This window comes from Tympanuchus pallidicinctus, unplaced genomic scaffold, assembly GCF_026119805.1.
Source record: "Tympanuchus pallidicinctus isolate F22 unplaced genomic scaffold, pur_lepc_1.0 scaffold16, whole genome shotgun sequence".
Lineage (NCBI taxonomy): Eukaryota > Metazoa > Chordata > Aves > Galliformes > Phasianidae > Tympanuchus > Tympanuchus pallidicinctus.
The window spans coordinates 19,343,363-19,364,929 of NW_026294679.1; the positions used below are offsets into that span (position 1 = coordinate 19,343,363).

General features: G+C 42.0%; 1 protein-coding gene across 8 annotated transcripts in view; it reads right to left on the bottom strand.

Annotated features, from left to right (window-relative positions):
• The window catches only part of USP54 (ubiquitin specific peptidase 54), a 95,382-nt gene that overhangs the window by 51,739 nt on the left and 22,076 nt on the right, over positions 1 to 21,567 (bottom strand). For 2 of the 8 annotated variants that reach the window (XM_052676692.1, XM_052676684.1), the window contains exon 1: positions 13,840 to 13,976. The exons of 5 other annotated variants lie outside the window; for them this stretch is intronic. The gene's annotated coding sequence lies outside the window, so the exon portion shown is untranslated. Of the gene's footprint in view, positions 1 to 13,094; positions 13,116 to 13,839; positions 13,977 to 21,567 lie in introns of those variants that run through there. One more of the 8 variants, XM_052676687.1, reaches the window with a different exon arrangement.

Consider the following 21,567-nt stretch of genomic DNA (forward strand, 5'->3'; position numbering starts at 1 on the left):
TGGGAAATACAACCCAAAACACGTGCCAGATGGACAGGTGTGAGCTGCAGAGAGTAAAACACTCAGTGGATTTCAAATCCAAAACAAGATTCTGCTCTCAAAACAGGCTACAAAATTCTGAGCCAAGATATCTCAGTTATTACACGGTGAACACCTTTTTTCCCTGTGGATTTTCATTGTCTTGGGACCAGAAATAGATGAGAGACTTGTATTTCATCTATCATCACTAGGGGAGTGCTATGACAGTGGGGCTCTCACAGACCACACAAGCTTTTTCCATTCGTACAGAAAGGACTTCCTTTCCCAGGTTCTCATTTATAAACTCAGCCTGCTCCTTCAGCTAGATGGCCACTGCAGAGTTAAGAGAACAAGAAGCAAGCTGTAATTCGTAACCACCAGTTAGACAAAAACAGATCTCTGGAGATAAATGGCAGCTTCACACTTTACCAAACACTAAAACCTGCCAACATTATACAACAGCTACAAGATGGAATCCTAATTCAAGTGAAACGTACACGAGACAATAGTCATACGGATTGTTTACAGACTCACTGTGCCTCTGTTCTACCATAAAAACCACAAAAAGGATAGCGAAGCACAAGCACGAGAAAAGAATGTACAGAGAGAAAGCAACTAGTGAAATACTCTGCAGCTACCACCAGAAAGAAGCTAACTCCTATTTTAAAGGCGCAGCACACCATTCCAATAAAGAAATAAAACAAAGGCACCTGAAGCAGCAGTGGCTGTGAGGGCACAGGCAGGAGGTGCTCCACCAACACACTGCCACTCCCAGGCCTGGAGTGGGGGTGTCACAGACCCCAGCCACTGTCCTGAAGCAAAACCAATTTGTTTTCTGAAAGGTAACCACTGTAACATTTGCACAAAGAAAGTACATGCTTCAGAGCACAGCGTAACTAAGTGAGAAGACAACGTTTTCATGTTGTATTTCTGAGTAAATACATTTCTCAGACTTTAAAGACTCTTACCCTATTAAGAACCCATAGACACCAAGTATTTATTTTAAAAAGATATAGAAAATTCCTATAACTGCACTGCTGATAGAGCTTCCCAGACTTCTGTAGCATTTTACTGTTAGGCCACAACAACTGAAGCTCCATACAGCTCTTGTACTGCAAAAATAACAAAAAAAAAATTCAAAACCTGTAGCTCCTGTATGACCAAGTGGCATCTTGGCATGAGCCCAGAAAACACCGGGTGAAGTAAAAGAGAATGGCATTATCAGAGCTGAGAACGCTGTTCATCCAGAACAGATATGATTCTCACTGCTGAGTTCTACTACTACAGAAATATGAGAACAGGAGTGCCAGATGCAAAAGCATAAATGATGCTCTTGGTTCATTACTCCTAACATTATCTTAGAGACACAATGAACTAAGGCAAACAGCCCAAAAAACTTTTAATGAACTTGAGCCTTGACTATTGTCTGAAGAACACTATTCACTGGAACAAGGTACTAAATTAATTCAACCAGTCTGATTAAATAATACTAACTAGATCCCTAAAAACACTGTCCTGACATAATAAAAATATAATAATATAGAATAAATTAGGAACATATAACCTGAAAGTGGAAATTAAATGTGCCAGATATTCCCTTCAATTCAGCCAGTTCTCCTACCATTGTGAGCATCTTCTTTAGGTAGAGAGGGCTCCCAGTCCAGGCCCAGAGAGCGGAGCAGAGCACCCCCAGACAGAACACCAACAGAACATCTCCAGCTGCATCCTTCCTTCTCCAGCGAGATCCCACTATTACACTTCACTTTAAGGGGAAAAACTGTCATGATCCTCTTACATGTCATGTCTCTACACACACTTTGGACAATTGCTTGATGTGTCATTTCAGAGACAAGGCAGAAATAAAACAGCCTAATTAGGGAAAGGAGATGATTCCATTTAGCTCTAGGTACAGCTGAAAGCACCAATGAAGTATTTATCACACTTAAATAAGAGCAGTGGTCCAAAACTTATTGTTAATTAATTTTATATATCTGAAGAAATGCACAAAACAAAGTAAATGCTTCAATGTGTTTTTAGAAAAGAATGGGCTCCTCATCCCCATGTGCTCTAACGTGGTGATAGGTAACTGATTACTGATGCTGAGTGTAAATTCCACTTTCTCACACAAAACCATCTCTGAAAGCCTGACCAGGTGAGAAATGGAAACCCACTTGTTTTGTTACACTTGTTTTGTTACTTGTTTTTTCAGGTTTCAGTATTCCACATCAAAACATCATGTAGTGTACGGGGCACTGAAGTGTTAATGCCCCAGTTCCAAGTTCCTATCCCTGTACATTACAGCAGTCACGGGATCTGGCCCTTCCGGGTGGGGGGGCGCTCTCTTGCTGCCTGGCAGTGGGTGCTGGAGGTGCTTTCCTGGCCGTTCCAAGCTTTTCAGGTTGGACTTGGTTCCGGGAACTCTCTCTCTCTCTCTCTCATCTTGTCTGATCTATTAGTCTCAATTTCAATTAAATTGTATTATATTGTGTTATCTTGTATTCCGGTATCATAGTAAAATAAGTTTTCCTCCATAGATTGTTGCTGCTGTTCTTTTCCTCCCTTCCTTCCTATTTCGTGGGACTGGGGTGGGGAGGGAAGGGCAGAGGCCTACTGCCCCCCTGTCATGGGCATAGATTGATCTACTCAACTCCGTGACACACTTTCTCTATGTAATTGAAATTATGTAAGTATTGGTTGATTTCTGCAGACAAACGTGATTTAATCAACGCAGATCTCATCAATACTAAGACCATCATTTACAGGTCAGGTCTCAAAAAATATCCAGCTTTGCATCTCAGATCTTGGAGGTGATAAAACAGAGGGACAGAAAAAGCTTTCATTACCAAATAGCCATGAGGCTGGTTGAAGCAAAGAGTGAACAGCACAGCAATCTTAAAGGTAAACATCCCTGACAGATATCAGCTGCCTCAGCACCAAGCAGGAGATGCTGTCCTCTATTGCACATCTCATCTCTGAGATTCACAGATAGCTGGAAATATCAGGCAGATTTTTCCTTGCACACCTAGATGACAGACTCATTACTAGAAGGTATGTTGATTCCCATTCATTCCTATCTGCAAGAACCTACAGTGCACATGGGACAAGAAAAGTCTTTGCTTTATGTGTGCATTTTCCTCAGTCTTGATTGCTGTGCCAGATGAAAAAGTCTGTGATGCTTTCGCTGCTGAAGCTTACACCCACTTTTTAGCCTTCTGCTTAAAGGAATAACTTAATTACAAGGCTTTCTGCTAATTCTGCCAACTGGGTGGAGCATAGAACTGACAGCACGACAGATTCCTGCAACATCTTCATACAGCTCTTGCTTATCTTTCATTCTGCTGTTGCACAATTTCTATCTGCAAAGCTCTGTAGAAGTGCAGCAAAGCTCAGAGCATCCACTAGCTCCCCGGAACCACATTAGAAAAAAAACATCCAGAGTATGTGGGAAGTTAGGAGAAACGGTCTGTAGACAAGACACCAAAGGAACAAAGCTTCTGGGAAGTCCCTCTGCTCAAAGCCAAAAGGTTGGCATTCCTCAGCTAGCAAACAGCTTACTGTTTCTCCAGCTTTCAGAGAGAAAATCCTTTCAAAAATGAAGCAAGAGTGTATGCTTGTACTGATTTCTCAGACTAGTAGATACAAGGGAAAAAGAAAAACAAACGCACTCAATGTTCCTGTCAGCAGCTCAGGCCAACAAGGGGTGTGGAAGCATTCTGCACAAACACCCAAAAGCGAGACTGCAGGCTGCTGAGGTGAAACAGTTTCATGCTGCATGAAGGCAGTTTATTTCTCACTGCAAGCAGCAATGCTTGCAAGTATTTCATCAAATTATAATGGTCTCTGTCTTAAAACAATGAAATGAAATGCCATGAACACTAATCTAATCTGAACCATTTGATTTTAAGCTTGACAGTCAGCCAAATCTTTCCGAAGAGCATCTCTCTCTGTTAAAAAAAAAAAAAAAGTGGCAGAAAGCCACAGGATTTGAACTGAGAATTGTTCAGTGACAGCAGAGGGCCAGAAATCTTTTCCTGCCATAGCTCGAAGGTAGCCCTCCTCTGCTTGTCCCTACCTGCCTGCAAGTGCTTCTGCAGGGTCACAGTGGCTCAGCTGTCACCTCTACAGTCCTGATGCAAAGCAGTACATCAGGGTGCTGGAATCTGTCTTTATTCATTCCAACAGACAGAGTTCTGTTCATAACAGAGAAAAAATGTAAACCAAGTAGCTATGGAAAAGAAAAAATAGGATAGCCAAGTCTAGACTTTCCCAAAGCAGATAAATGGACCCAAAGTACCCAGCTGGATCTAAAAAAAAGCTGTTAAAAACCATCCCATAAAGAGCTCTATCATGGCAACTATTAAAAGGTGGGTTACAATGCAAATAAATAAATAAATAAATCCACAGCTGCGAATATCTAAGACTAGCATCACAGCCTTTCCTGAACAAATGCACCTCAACCTGCAAAATGATCTACAAGCTATGGAGGAAAGCAACTCTCTTATTAGAGACTACAGATTCTAAGAGTGCTGTGTAGAATAATCGAACAATACGAGGCTTCTGTTGGAAGGCAAACAATGAGATATGAGGTCATAACCAGAGACACAAAGGCCATGCTATTTTATATAGGCTTATTGCCAAAACACACTTCACTCCCCAGATAAAACCTTTACTCATATCAAAGATGCTGTAATAATAACCAGTGACCTCATGCATCACAGGACCCCCAGCACACATTGGCTGGGCAGTTTGTTGGAGCGGTGGCAGCCAGCGCCCAGGTGGTGCCAGCCCCTTGGGAAGCACCTTGTATCCCCTGCCACACAGCCAAAGAAACCATTACCTCAACAGTTTTCCTCTGACACTGAGGTGGGAAGGAACAGAAGCACAGTTCAGAGAAGTCAACTAGACAGATGTCAACCCTCCACAGTTGCCCAGCTCTGTAAGACTGCTGTATGGTAATAAAACCACACACCTCAACACAGCTGTGTGGAAGAGGATTTCTGAAGCACATCTCCCAAAGGTTTGTATCACCTTCAACAGGAAATGCAAGTATACTCTCCAAAGACTATCTGTACTAGGCTTGGTACTGAATGTTTCTGAAGGGGAAGGGGAGGGGGAAAACCATCTCTTCGTCCCACTCTATATGGAATATGTGGAGTTAGGGTAAGGGCAGTTTAAATGTTAGGCAAGATCTCAAAAGCAGCAAAACATCACCATTCAATCCTGTGTAACACAGAAAATCAGAACCAACAAGAATATAACAGTTGTAAACCAGATGGTGAAATGGAAGGGTCAGTTTTATCCTAGCAGACGCTGAGGCAACCTCCATCACCAGTTATTTCCTTCCCCAGACTTCACCCACCTAGGCTTTCCAAGAAACCTCAAGACAAATTCAGCACTCGATTCAATCTCCAAATATAAACAGTTTCCTTGCAAAATTCTGGATTTTACTGCCGTCAGCCAGAGCAACAAGATTTCAAGGCTCTTTTTCCTGTGGCACCTTTATTCACAAGGAAATAATCCCATTCCTATTCCAGTAACACTACTGACCTAAGAAAACAATTATTTTCTACTTTGACATGCAAATTATAGCCTAACAATGACTGAAGAGCGCCCAGAAGCTTTCAATAGCATTCAGTAGCATTCAGCATCACAATGCTTTATGACTGGCAACTTGAAACCTTAAATCCCTGCTGAAATTCTCTTCCTGACCTTGCAGACTTTTCCTGTATAACAGCATCCCAAAAAAATCGTGGAAAATTCAACCTCTTCTACTGTTACTAAACTACTGTTTAGTAACTATGAATTCTGTCAGTCTTCAACTCTCCATTCCTTAAAGCAAAAGGCAGTAGCTACCAATCCCAATTCACATGCTGTTCACATTACAGCGCAAGTCCCTCTACTTCACTAATCCGTGTCATTGTATTTCAATTTACTAACATTTGTAACAATGGAACGTCCAACTACATAAACATCCACACAGAACAAAAGAGACAGATAGGCAAGAAATTCATTTTGCAGAGAAATAAACAAAAAAAAAAAAAATTCCAGCAACACTAACACTTGAATTGCAAAGGAAAGATAACACATAATACACAAAGACATGATGAGAGCAGCAATACACTTTGACCAGGCAGACAAACAGCCTTTCGGCAGAAAATAACCTTTCTGGTGATGTGTTCAGAACCCCAAAGTTAAACACCACAGCACACTTGTCCTTCTCCAGAGAGCAGACCTGATAGCACCCAAAGGCATTAAGAAAAGGTAGGAAGTAATTTCCTAAACCTCAGGACGTTTGGGGTATTACAATAACACCCACAGCTCATTCTCAACCTATTAATTCACTAATTTGTTTTATCTATCCCACTATCACCACTTAAACCAGGATGGCTTCTCACATTCTCTTTCTTGCCAGTCTATTACCTTACCACCGTGCTGAACCAAAGCATGAGCAGAGGGAAGAAAGAAGGATCAGCAGCAGTTCAAGCTGTCTAAACCTAAACATCTAAACCCTTTTTCTTGGCTTGCTAAAATTGATAAGGAGTGCTTCCATGCTGCACAGCATTATATGGATTGGTATTTCTACACAAAAATATAAAACAATGCACCCAGCATCCACAACACGCTGCTTTTTCCCCTTTCATCTGTGCTGTACAGCTATAAAAAACACTTCAGCAGAATCACGAGTATGCACATGCACACATAAGCGCTTAACAATCTTAACTTGGTTTTAAGAGCATTATTTGTTAGTTTTGAGAAGTAAGCATAACTAACAAAAGGAAAAACTCATTTTTGCTTGATTTTGTTTTGTATATAGATGCATTTTCTGCAAAATGCACTGAAGCTTTCAGAACTTGGGTAGGAAGAACACCTGAACATAACACAACCGCTGAATCCGAACATCGTGTCTCTCTCAACAGAGGCCAACAGCACATGGGAAGAGTTAAACAGGTAGGGAGAAATCATACCTTTATATCCTCCTATACCTTACCAACGGCCTGGAACAGCCAAGGAGGGGGAGTAGAAATCAAAGGCTGATTCATTGTTTTCTATAAAACTAGAAGACGTGATTCACTGTTTGTTATAAAACTAGCATGAGAAAACATCTGATTGATGGATTTAATGGAAATTACAGAGGAGAACACACTTTTTGCAAGCTGGTGACTTGTTCCCCCCCTTCTTAAACAGGAGGCAGAGACATAATCAAACCCTAAAACTTTACATTTAGAACTTGTACAGCAGGCTCTGGTTTCCCTCTGGCAAACACAGCATTTATAATACATTGTCAAAGCCTCTGCCCAAGGTTCCTGCACCCAAGAACACACCCAGTACTGTGCCCCTCCGCAGCCGCTGCCCCAGCCATCACACAGCCCCATAAACACCCACCTTCCACAGATCTGTGTTATAAAGAAGAGAACAATAACACATGAATGCACAACAGCCCTGAGCTCAGGCTAAATATCAAATGCAGACAAAATCACGCCACTATTCCTGCAAATACAGAAAAGGAACTCATGTATAACAGGATGTGCAATTGCCTCCAGTGCCAGAAATTCAACTTTCACTGAGAAACCCCTTACAAATAGACAATTTATTCTGCCTAAGTTTTGACATTACCAGTTGAAATAACAAAATAATAAGTAAAGTGGTCAATAAAAGATCTAAGCATTCTCACAATACACATTTTCATCTATAAAGATAATCATAACACATTTAAAGCATGACCATCCTCCTAATTTAAATGGTTTCAAGCTCAGAGAGTGTAGATTAGGTTAGGTAGAAGTAAAAAGCATCTTGCAGAGAGGGTGGTGAAGCACTGGAACAGGTTGCCTAGAGATGTGGTTGATGCCCCATCCCTGGAGACTCCTAAGGCGAGGCTGAATCAGGCCCTGGCTCTGGGCAGCCTGGTCTAGTGGTTGACAACATTGCCCACAGCCAGGGGGTTGAAACTAGATGATCTTAGGTCCTTTTCAACTCAGGCCATTCTATGATTCCATGAACTGGATTGAGCTGCGCACATCCCTGTTCGTTGCAGGGGAGCTGGATGATCTTCAAAGGTCCCTTCCAGCTCTACAGGTTCTATGATCCTAATGAAGGACAAACTGGACCATACCACCCGTACTTGTAAACAAATGTGTTTATATTGTTATAAGCACTCTGCAAGATGTGCCATAACAACTACACTGGGAGACAAGAACTCCTGACATTGACTTCTCAAGCAGCTGGAAAAAGCAACCAAAAAAAAAAACAAACCCAAAACCACCTGCAAATCCAGTTCAACTTATTTGATTGCATGAAATTTGCAGTAGGAGGTTAAAAACAGGCAAAAGGTATTTTCTTTAACTTTCATATACAAAATGTTAGCAAAACATGCATTTCAGGAACTAAAACATTACAGAAAAGGCACAGCACACAGAGACGGAGGTTTTATGTGAGCAAAGCAGATTGTATCCCATAAGGAAGTTTTCAGAGATACAATTCCTTTATTTTATGTTAGAACAGAAAGCAAGGTGAAGCTGTTAGATTCCGATACAAACTTGGACAAAATTGACATCCTTCAATACAAAATCTGAATTCAAATTTCTAAGACAATTATTAAAAGATCATTTGTATCAGCCTTAACAGAAGCTACTATTAGGCAACTCTTCCATGCTAGTTTTATAAACTTACACAACTCTTCCCTTACAGACTTTGATACCTTAAAATCTTGGGATTTACTGATGAAAAAAAAAAAAAGAAAAAAGCAGTTGATTCTATAAAATGCAAGAGCCATTATACAAGTACTTTATATCAAATATAGGTTCATGAAGATATTACTGTCTTCATTTGGAAAGGTTAATCCATCCTCACCAGAGAAATATTGTGGAACTACCAAATATAAAAAGGATTGTGTCCTGCTGTGGCCTGAAGAGATCCACAAAGCATGAAAGAGATTCTTGTTAAGTACAAGCAGGCTCTGTCCTAACGGGTCACAGAAGCAGAAGCTGTGCAAATGTGCTGTAATAGACAGACTGGTTGGGTGTTGGGGAAAATAAAAGGAGAATGATGCCAACAGCCTTGATTTATTTTTGCTCTGCCTGGTGATGAAACAACACTGCTGAGTGGCACCAGAAGCTTCCTTCAAAATAAACAGAAATGCTCAAGAGGAGGTACGCATCACCAAAGTCATCTCTGCACATTATTTGCTCACTGGTGGAAGAGTGTGAAGATGCAGTTGAAAAAGTTCCTTCCTTGCAATTTAAAGAAGCATGTGAAATATCAAATTAAAACAGAGTTCTGTAGGTGTCTTAAGAAGTTAAAACATTTTTAACCAGCTGGTAAACATGGAGAGAAAAATATCTTTAAGTATTTTTTTTTTTATTGTTGCTATTTTCAAACAATGAAAAAGAGCAAGTGTGAAGGACGATCCACATTCTTCTGTACCAAAAAACAAGGCCTGGCCCAAAAGCACAACCCAGGCAACAAGTTTTCAAGCCACTGACTTCTACATTGAAAGACTAGCTAGAGGGAACAGAAGCCTTGCTGAGCTTCAGAAAGATTTCATCCTGGGCTCTATTGAAAAGGATGCTTACCTTAAGAGATTTAGTTTAACTTCAGTAGAGTTCAGCTATTTCAACACTGCTGTGGGTTTGAATTTTACTGAAAAGCAAGTAGTTACTCCTGTTATGTCCCAAGACTGATTGCACACCGACGGGTGAAAATACTTGTGAAACTACAGACGAGGGGTATTTGGCTGAAACCTTCTAACATTCCAGTGACCACTATCCATGCTGCCATGTTACACACCTGTTTCTAGCTTAGTACAGCCCAGAGCAGGTGACATTTAGAAAGCACAGAATATCATACCATTCTAGGACTAAGCACTGAGTTCATCTTTTTTTTTTGGCCCTTGTAGAGTGAAGCACCCAGCCTAAACTGATCTCTTGTGCTCCTCCACAGCACCCCAGGGAACGAAGCCAGGGGCTGAAACAGAGACACTACAGGGAAAGGGCTCAGACAAAGCAGTGACAGCAGCTTGAAGGGCTCTTCTGCTCCATCATACACAGCAAGGGATGGGGATCTTGCTGGTCTCTGGATGAGACTGTTTACATAAGAGTTTACTTTCTTGCTTCTGACTATACCTGAGATCCCCAAAGCCCTGCAAGAGCATGGCTGTGCCATTCAGCACCCTCAGGGGCATGAATATTGCCCTGTCCCTCCTTGGGAAGATGCCATGGAGGTGGCTGCTCCAGGGCCCGCAGGTACTACAAACCAGAGAGGCCCAAGCTGGCCTCAGACACAACACAATTTCTGCCAAACTTATGAGGCCCCCAGTGACTGACAGACCGGGAAGCAGAATCACAGCAGGCAACAGGAAAGCAGCACACAAGCACAGCTCTGTTTTGCCTTCCCTAGTTCTCAGGAATATCCACCTTTAAAAACCACTAGCTTAATACCTAGTTCTTACTTAAATCAAAATTGATCTTTCCTGACGGTAAAACCTTTTAGGGGGCCCTCCACAGGAGAAGGCTCAGGCATCTCAAACCTGCAGAGGACCCTATTTCCTGCTAGAGCAACCCACGGCGGTTTGCAGAGCCTGCCTCTTCCCACAGCCCCCGGGAAGGCTGCCCAGAGCCGGGCCCTCCGCCTTACAGCCCAACCTCACGCTGCCCACATCTCCTCCTGCTAAATCCTATCAGAGCAAGAGCAGTCCATGTGCTCCAGGCCCAGGTCTCCAAGCATTCTCACATAGAACAATGCAACTTGTTTTCCCCAGAAATCTTTAGACAATACACTGGCAACACAGAAAGCTGCTGAAGGGACACAACTCTCACACGTGCCAGAACAGGGTGTGAGGAAGATTAGCAGCTTGGTACAAAAACAAGCACAGATCCAGAACACCAGCAAGACGGCAAAAAAGCACAACCAGATTTTGTCCTGCCAAGTCCTCTCCCTTGGAATAAGCAGCCTTCACAGAACTATTATCTGACATGTGGAAAGGCAACACAACAGCTATCCTTACTGAGAAGGCGTCAACATACTCTGATACTTTCAGTCACTGCATTACGCCACAAGAAATGCTTTGTTGGGAAATCCCAGATACTATATTCTCTTTCAATACTAGAAGAATGTGTTCAGACATACTGCTACTTAATATTATTCTTCTTATTATCCATTGCTTAACTAGAATTACAACATATCCCTCTTCCCTACACACACCTGTAAGGGAAACAGGAAAAAAAATAAGATTCAGTCCAGATTAAGAGCCTGTGCATCCTTCCTCTGATTAATAAATCATACACACGTGTGCATGCACACGCAACCAAGTGGCTGACCTGGAAAAATCTTACACTTCTGGTCAATCAGGATGAAGTTACTGCATTTGAAGCAGAGTTATTCTGAGCTTAATCCAAAAATGTGTGATGCTGGGTATGTTTTCTCTACCGGCTTGGAGGAAATTCTTCCCCACTTTTTTCCCCCATTTCCCTCAAGTTCCTCAATTCCAATACAGTGTGGTGATCCAGGTACTCACTGATTAGGACAGGAACCAAAATACAAATCTTTTGGAACAAAGAGCTGGTTTAAATTCGAAGTTTGAAGAAAAATGTGAAATTACACAAGCATTAACAGATCAGTCAAAACATTCTTACTATCCAAAACATGAAAATCTGAAAAAGATGAAACTGGAAAATGTGTGAACCAGCACAGCTCCGACACGCAAGCCTCTGGAAGAAGTAATCTCACAGCTCACATCTGTGACAATTCCCAGGAGTAACAGCAACCGATTAACATCACTTGGCTCTTAGTAGAGCTGAAAACCATGTCATACTCCAACATGTTCCCACACAAGCTTTTGTTTCAGCTCCCTTCATTTTGCTCCCCAATTACTCAAATTCTACTATTCCTCTTGCATAAAAGTAGTTTGCTTCTATTTATTCAGAAGCATAACATGAGCATAACTTGCTCTCACTCAATGAAATATTCCACTCTCCTGTGCCCCACTCTTCCTGCACTCACTTCTAATGGCCTTTAAGTCTAGCACAACCTTGACATGCCCATTTCTAAGCACAGTAGTAAATCTTGCCCCCGTGTTGATGACAACAGCCTGCACCAGACATTATGTTTTAATGCAATGGCTCCTGTTGTATCTCCCTAGGAGAAGATGGAAACATACCAAAAACATTTACAAAATCATTCTGTTATCCTCCAAATCGTTCCTTTCCTGCCAAGCATAGAAAAGCTCAGCGGTTAGGCAGCAGGTGTGCCAGAACCATTGTTCATCCTGACAGCCACCACAGTATGTTTCCTTTTCTCCTCGAGCTGTTTATCATGTTTCTCTGGCCTTACACCAGGAACTCTTAACTGCGCTTAGCTTGCTTTGTTTTGTAAGACACAAAACACTGATCAGTGACTTGAGCCTGTAGGTCTTAACTGTGTTACAAATGAACAACTTCAGGAAATAAAACACCATGTCCACAATGCATTGAAATTAAAACATGAGATTCTTGAAGTGAACGTTTTTTTTTAATTTCTGGCTAAGAAAAAAAGACATAATTAGCAGCAAACAGTTTCCCAAGGCTTCTAGACCTCCCACGATGTACAGCACGCTAGCAAGAAAGACCCCCTGAACCTTCTAATAGCAGATGAATACAAGCAGCTTCCCAGTGTGTTTGTTTCAGCTTGCAAATTATCAGCTGGGCTGGGCCATCCCTCTGTCCTGCTCTCAGGAGCATTCCACATTCAGCAGATACCAGGCAACAAAAATCCGACCTTGCATCAAGCATAAGTTCATGCCTGCCTTCCTGTACAGTGAGCCAGACAGAGGTCACGATGCAGTGCTCTTGCTATCAGTGGGAGGACGGGCAATTTCTGAGGGTGACATTTTACACATACAAATGAACCAGAAATCAAACTGCCACCAAAGCAGGGAGGACACTTTCCTCCCCATCCCAGTGCTCTCACGCAGCCTGTCAACATCCCTGCCCTTTGGCTCACAGGAGCAAATGCAGCTCACAAAATTAGTACATGGGGGGATGGGAAAAGGAGAGGAGAAGGGTTTGCCATATTTCCTGCTAGTTTAGTGAGCTGAATTAACTTACCAAGAAATCAGACCTGGGGACAGGAGAAGCAAACAACAAGGCAGGAGCACAGGTTTCCTCCCAGCTCTGCATCAGCTGCACACACACACATAAGTAATTTTTAAAGCCCTACATATATGTTATACCTAATTTCATCATCATCATCTTTCTTTCAAATAGAATTCAAGGTAATGAGTAGAAGGAAACAACACTGCATCCCTATCATGTTAAAAAAAAAAAAAAAAAAAAAAAAAAAAAAAAAAAAAGCAGTCCTAAGAGATTCTAATACAGTATACTATAAAACAACAAGGATGGAAAATGAATTGTCAGTAACCCCTTTGGTTGCTGCACAAATATCAAGGTGAGAAGAGATTCTGACTGGCTTCATCTCTGCACTCATCATGGATACCAGCAGTCAGTAGCAGCTCTGGTATGACTGACAGAAGGAAGCTTGTGGCTTGGAAAGTGAATTTCAGACAGGCAGAAGAACATATATAACATGTACACACATGAAACAGTGTAATAAAGGAGAAACTAAACATGCAAAAGTAGATTAAGAACAAACTGAAGCAACACTATTTCTTTGCAGCTTTGAAACAAGGACAACACATACCGAAAAGTAACATTTTCTATCTTTCATTACAAGGTACTGAACTCCTGTGAGAACTCAGATTTTATTAAAAAAAAAATAATAATAAAAAAAATACTGTCACAACAGTGGCAACACTGAATTCAAACAACTGACTTAAAAATTACTAGGACCTACCTTTAGGAGCCAGTTTCTATTGCATAAAATCTGCATCAGTATTGCAACAAAAGCTGGAGATCAGAGCAGGCTGAAAAAACTCTCAGAGGACATTCTGTTAGAGAAATTGCTCTGAGTAATGCTATGGCATGGAAACATTATTTAGGGGAGGAGGAAAGAACTGGAAGAGTGTGGGAGGGGACGACCTGCAGATGCAAACAATAGGAAGCTGTTCAAAAACCTCCCTTAACACAGGAAAGCCTAATCTGAGAAGCACTGCCCCCCGCTGCCACCTACCAGGCAGGCAGCTCTGCCAACAGAGATAAGGCCAGACAGGCCGATCCTGCTTACCAACAACTTACTTGGGAAAAAAAGGCAACCAAAGAGAGGAAAGTGCCTAAGACCTTTCAGAAAAGGGACCCAGTTTGGGGAGGCAGGAAAGCCGGGCTGCAACAAAGTACCTCTTTTTACATTGCAAGGCAGGGCTCATCTCCTAAGAGTGGGACAAGCAAACCGGAGTGGTTTCTCCCAGTTGTTTAGTTAAACACCAAGGATGTTGTCTCATGGGAGGGGTTGATATCCAGGAATGACATGTAAGCACTGAACAGAACAAATGAGAGGACTTAAAAAGATTGCATCGGTTTTGATCTCCTGGTTTAGAGTGCTGTGGCTGCAACACAAACATAAAATCAGTTTTTCAAAGAACGATTACTGTAGGACAATTCCTGGAATCATCCTGTGTATCTCTAAGCCCGTGATGCCAATCAAGAGGAAAAAAAATCTTGTCCAGAGAAATAGTTTCCAATCCCTGAGCCTGTCATAAGCTCAGTTATTTCAGCTTCAAAGCAGCACTACTACAGTTATTCTCATACTCTCACAGCACAGCTCCTGGGACAGCAGTGCCATCCACACTCAGCATCAATTTCTTCCTCCAACACGGTCGCATTCGCAGTGCAGACAGGAGGAGTTACAGCGTATAGCCAAGACCAAAATAACTTGAAAGAAAACTCTGGTTATGTTATGAAAAACAATGCACCTCATTGTCTTTCTGTTCTAGCACAATGTAATGCTAACAAACAGCATCAGATTGAAATATAATAATGTTTTGGACCATACAAGGTACTGAAGATACTATCCCCACCGGGACCATTTACCTAATAGAAACAAACAATGTAAAAAGGAAGCAGTTAGAATACAATTAAATTCTTCTGCCTTAAAAATAACCCAGTCTTGCAGGACAGAAGGGGCTGAGCCAAGTTTTAACCATGTCTGTCCAATATAAGGTAGTTTTGGTCAGATAGAAACAGGAGTAAGAGCAAGAAAGGAAAAAAAAGCATAAAGCATAACACTAAGTTGTATTTTACCTTGTGACATTGGTGTTCTGTGACACGTGTATGCTAATCTTGGATCAAATAATTTTTTGAAGCGTCCTAACAGTAGCAGAATTGTGAAGAAAAAAAAAAAACCAACACAGTGCAATATTGACTAACAAATTGGCTCCAAATCTGTTCTACAGCCACGCATGGTTAAAACAGCACGTTAACTCCACAGCACTCTTTCCTCAGCTTCTTTTAATGATGACGGACCACAACGCAGTTATGCAGATGACGCAGTTCACAATACCAGTGCAGACCTTTTTCAGGCAAGGGCAATATGTCCGTCCTCACTTTTATCATTTGTGAAGAATGACAGAGTCTCCCAGGCATCCTGCATCATTACTTGGACCCGCAGGTGTCCTTTCAAATACCAGTATAAGTCTTACCAGCAGTTAGCAACCCATCTGTTCAAGAGGCACTATGTCCAGGGCTCAATGACCTTCAGTTGGCAAGCGTCCTTGCCAAGAAAACACTGGTCTCTATGTTCCCTTTCCTCCTTGTTACCCTGCCGGAGGAAGCATTTGCCTATTCCTCCTCAGGCACACCAGGACCCACGTGACTGCCCATTTCCTTGCTGAGAAGTGGGCCAACAGTCCTGTTCAGGAGCACTGAAATCAGTCATAGTAAGGGGTTGGTGGTACAATCCTTTACAAATTTGTTTCAGCCTCAGTTCCCATCATTTCGGAACTCCCTTCTCAGCTTTTTACTAAAATTCTTCAAGTGACCAAACATACTCAAGTAACAGCTGGAGCTGTAGATCAAATTGTGGCTATTCCAAGCACCTGCTTTTACTCCCTGTCCTGCAGCACGTGGATAGCAGGAACCAGCAGTTACCTGCCTAAACTATCCCCAGCTCTTCAACACTTAGTGACCAAAGAAAGCATTAATAGAAGCTCTTTTTTAAAGCAAGTTCTAAAACTAAACTAAAGGTTTAGAACTCACACAGCGTTAAAGGAGAGGTAGGGATTTTTGTACTAGAACAAGTCCTGCTGCACCAGGCAGAAAACAAGGCTCCAGTCCCTGCCACCAAAGAGCAAACAGCTGGGGCAGCAAGAAGCCAAGGAACACATCCTGAGCCGAGACACAAGAGCACTGCTGAGCTTACAGAAGGGCTGTGCCAAACACACAAGCTAAGCATCTGACTCACTCCCACCAAACTAAGAAAGAATTAACAGCAATTACCACATTTCTGCATAAAATAGGAAGGAAAAAAAATAAGTGTTTCCACTCCTCCAACATCATCATTTCACCCAAATTAGGATAATATAAGCAACTCCCAAACATCTCTGATCAAGCACAGCTGCCCTTAGGGCTACAAAGAGCTAATAGCAACGCTAGCAATTATGCAGTCATCCACAGTTGCCTTTGACTGAATCAAGGCAAGAAAACCAGGCAAGATGATAAAGCAACAGAAACAAACAAGGACTCTTTCTTTCCATTCCTTGCTTTTGTTTTGCTTTAAAGATCAGTAATCTGAGGAGCAAACATACTTGCAGACAACCCTATCTACCAGCATGTATGCCTACAGAACACGTTCACAGTTGGCAAGATAAACAGACACTGTCTAAGAAAGTGAGAAAAGCATATGTTTAAAAAATTAATCTGAAGAAACAAAGTACAGATGACAGAGCTGAAGTAACCACTCTTAATACTGAAAACAGTTCAACATCAGCAAAGTCATATGATTTCAGCTTGCTCCTGCCATCGCAGATCACGCAGCTTTCTACAAGTAAAGATGACGCTAGCCGTTCCCTTCACTCCTGAATAGTTTTCCACCATAGCAATCCCCCTCAGAGCTTTAAATGTCAGCACATGCAGTGTAATTTAAACAACATTAATATATCTACATGGAGAAATTTGTCAGGAACAAATTATTTGGGGTGATTGCCATGCCACACTGAAAATGCAGTTTTTGACTGAGATGGTTCCTGTCCTCCTTTCACAGCCTGCTCGCTTCTGTTCTCATGCACTGCTCTGTTCTGCAGATGGCAGCCTGTGTAAGACCACATGACAAACTGCTTCACGAGATCAATCTGGGTTAAAAATAAAAAGAAGATAAAACAACAAAGGGGGCTATTTTCACAGCTTCAGTAATTCAAAATCCAGAGGAGTCCTACAGTAAGCAGTTTTAATTGGCACAACCAAGACTAGAAAACTGCACGGGGTACAACGACAGAGAAACAGCAGATGGGGTGGCTTCTCCTACCACCTTCGCTACCAAAGCAAAGGTACCGAGTTTTAATTCCTTGCATAGGTAACTTAGTGTGTTTTATGACACAACTGTGCCAACCTAACAGCTGCTTCCAGGGCGGGCCCGCTCCCATCATGTGCCCCTTCTGCTTCCTTAATGCTTGTGCTGGCAGCCCATGAAACAGCTAGTACAGAAAGAACAACTGGCAAAAAACAAATATTCCGTCCAAGATCACTTTTTCCATCATCTAGCTCACTCAGAATTCAGAAAAGCCATTGAAAGAAAGAATTCAGAAAAGCAATGGAAAGCACTGGCCTGAAGACAGATTTCCTTACGTAAACAGCAAAGTTGTCCCTCAACCTACATTCAGATGCCTGTATGGCAATCATACTGAAGGTGCGGCCTCACACAACTGTGAGATACACCAGACTGTCCATCTGTTGGCTTTCCCCAGCCTCGTGCTTTCAGTGCACAGAGCCCTGAGCCACAGCCCAGCCCCATGAGCCACCCTCTCAGGGCAAGACAGCGTGGCACCACCTGAGCGAGGGGAGCCTCCTGGGAGCCCTTTCCTGAAGGATTAACACAGCCATAGCAGAGATGTGGCAGACAAACACTTTGCTGCACTGTAGGGAAGACCAGGTCAGAATAACCACTGTAAATGAAACCCTCAGTTAATCTTTCCTAGCTTCCTTGTTGTAAGCAAGCCAGTGGGTTTTGTTTGTTTGTTTTTACTTCCAACATGTATCTCCTGGAATTTCAGTAAGTCTGATTATCCCCTTCATTGGAAAAATGTTGAGGTCAAAGTAGTTAATTCTGAGGACACACAGCAGTGACCACCAACAAATTTTAAATGCCTTTTGGAGGGTTGAGGGGAAGGCTGGCTGAGGAGCGCAGCTACTGCTCCACACTTCAGTTGCAGTTCTCAAGAGGGGAAAAGACCAACAACAAAAAAGAAACCCTAATAACAGTCTAACAAACTTTAGGGCAACGTGTTAAAAAAATTTTAGGCAAACACATATGCTGCACTCAGCTGACCTCCTCCACATGGCAGGACAACTGCTTCAGAACCGTCTGGAGGGGAAAAAAAAGAAAAAGCAGGGCATAAAATACTCTGTCAGACACAGCCTGCAAGCCAATGGAGGTGCTGATGAACTAACGAGAACCCATCCTGCTTTCTTCCTTGTCATCTGAGCAATTCTTTTAGGAAAATCAAATTACCTAGAGCTTAAAGTCACTTGTAAATTACAACATGAGCTAAGAGCTCCTTTACTTTATCTCAGTATTTCTAATGAATCAAACATAGAATTTCTTTGGCAGTTATGAACAAGGAATCAGTTTTCAAGACCATGTGTTCTACAAAGCCTGGTTAACACACGTCCATACTGTTGATGCCACTCCACCTTCCTTCGGGCTCCCAGCTGCTCACCCCAGCCCTCACACAGCCCACTCCCAAGCAGCCCCACAGGGCCAGAGCAGCAGGGCCCGGGAAAGCATCCAGTGGGAACAAAACAGCCCAGAGGAGATTTTCCTCAGATCTGCTCTTCAGTGCTCACCGTGTAGCCCTAGAAGTATTTGTGCAGGATGCCTGAGCGTGGCAGCACCAGTTACATTATTTGAAGAACAGCCTGTAGTCTAAATCAAAATCTCAACGGGCTTTAAAAATCTTCCTGAAAGCACAAAACTGAAATAATTCCTCAGTGTACAAAGTCCGGTCACTGGCTAGCAAGAGCACTATTACTGTGATTCCATGGTGAAAGCTTAAGGTTTGATAAATGAATCTGGCCCATTTACAATCCTAAATGTAAAAACAGCTTGCATACTGTCCACCTTCTCCACGTGTCTTCTTTCTTACATATTTTTGGAAGGTGGAGAGGTGCTCACTGATCCCAGCCTTCCTTTTGGCAGTGACTCAGTGCTTCACAGTAGCTGCAGCACAAGGAGGTGTGAGAGGCCACCAACAGTCAGAGCTTAGAGAAACACTGGCAGCAACCAAACTCACTCTGCATCAAAAAGGGACCCCACAAATACCACAGATAACTGCATTCTTGTTGGCACAAGAAGAGCAACTCTATTATGTGCTTATTCCCAGTGGCAGCAAAACACAGGTGTTGCACAAATCCAGCCTGGGTTTTGTGATTTCCACCTCAGTACATGAATCAGATCCAAAGCAGCAGTTCATGAACACCCTACCAAAAAAGAGAAGGTAAAAAGCCTTCCTGACTACCAGCAATGCGCAAAGCTACAGATGCCTGTTAACCAAGCCATTATTGCTTCTCAATCAAAACACAAATCCTTAAAACGAGTGCAATTCTGGGCCACTCCAAAGCCACAGACAGGTCTTCTGTTGCCTGCACAGGTAAAACAGATAAAAATGGCTGGTTTATGGCCCACAAGACATAGCATAACATCTGCTATCTCATAAAAGGTTGTGGATGCCCCGTCCCCCTGGAGGTGTTCAAGGCCAGTTTGGATGAGGGCCTGGGCAGCGTGGTCTACTATTAAATGGGGAGGTTGGTGGCCCTGCATGTGGCAGGAGGGTTGGAGATTCATGATCCTTGGCGCCCCTTCCAAACCTGGCCATTCTGTGATTCTGTGAAAAGGAATCTACTGTGGCTTAAAACACAACCCTGAGACATTCAAGAATTTACTTACAGTTTGACCAAGTCAAGAATCAGGAAAGTAACTTTCCTCACATAAAGCAGACAGGGCGCAGATCAGTGTAACTGGAGCAATCACTCCATATCTACTTTTCCCAATCATTAAAGAAGTTTGTGACAAAAGCCTATGACACCCAAACTATAATCCTTTCTATACTAAGACCTCTGCAATCGTGTGCTGCTTGACTGAAGCTTGCAAAACGTCTTAAAGACAATTATGCAAGATTGCTTCAGCACCTGCATCAACTTAAGTGATGCTTCCAAGCTCTCATCTGACAGAAAAGAAGATGACAGGTTGGAGGTGGAAAATTCACTTTGGAAACTTAGTTATGCCCATACGACCACCAGCAAATTCTCCTTGCTCACATTAATTTGTCTCCTTTGATATTTTAGTTTGTAGGCTTTGCTAGTTTACTTTTGTATCAATTTAGTAACAGAAAAAAGAAGATCACAAAACTGTGGTTGTGAAGAATGTAAAAGGAGACTCACAACATTTTATCTTGTATCATTTTAAATTTCCTGCCCTAATTATTTTCCTGTGCCTTATTTTTAGTCTGTCCTACAGTTGAACCGTGGCAGATTGACATGCAGTTGGGATGTATAGCACAGAACTCCCAAGAGCACTAAAATCCATATCATGATATTGATGGGCGGAAAACAAAAGTCCACGACACAGGCAATTTCAGGAATCACCCTAATCAATGAATATATATATTAAATACATAAAAATACTTTAAAACCAATTTTAAATCTGCAATTTATTAAAATGATTCCTCTATTTAAAAAAGAAAAACAAACAAACAAACAAAAAAAACAAATAAATAGCTACTATAAAGAGAAGCAACAGCATTTTTTTAATTACCTTTCTTTCCACCTTGAAGCATTTTCTATATTCCATCAGAACTGCCACTATTCCTTTAATTTGCTCACATCTACAAACACTGCTGCAGAAGCCTAGAATCCAGTGACTTTTCCAATTATATATACAATCACATAGAGGCAAGTTTGTTTCAGAGCTAGTGAAATGAAAGTGGCCTGAGATAGTGAAATATCACCAAGCATTAAAGCAGCAATTTCAGGGAGGACAGAAACAGCTGACTCCCTCTAGAAGAAACAACCAGCCGCTCACCAAAATTCCACAGAAAGCCACATCCATCATAATAATAGGTGCTACAGTGATAAAACACACCTAGTTAAGGAGATTTAAGGTAGAAAAGTAATTGAGCAGATTTCACTCAGCAGCTTAATCCTGATGTGCCCCGGAGGACTTAGCTGTTCACCTTTGTCTGGCTTCCTAAAGCTGCATCTTCTCTTCGGAATACAAATCCGCTCCTGACAGAACATCAGTACTCTCTATATAAGCAGGGCAAAAAAAAGTTGTATTAACTGAACACTAAAGCATTATGACCAACATCAGAGGTTCCTTGCCCCCATATGCGAGGAGCACACAAAACACAAGTATGCACCACTATACCCAAACAGAAAGACTTCACTCATCTAAAACCATGCTCCATTAACATTCTTA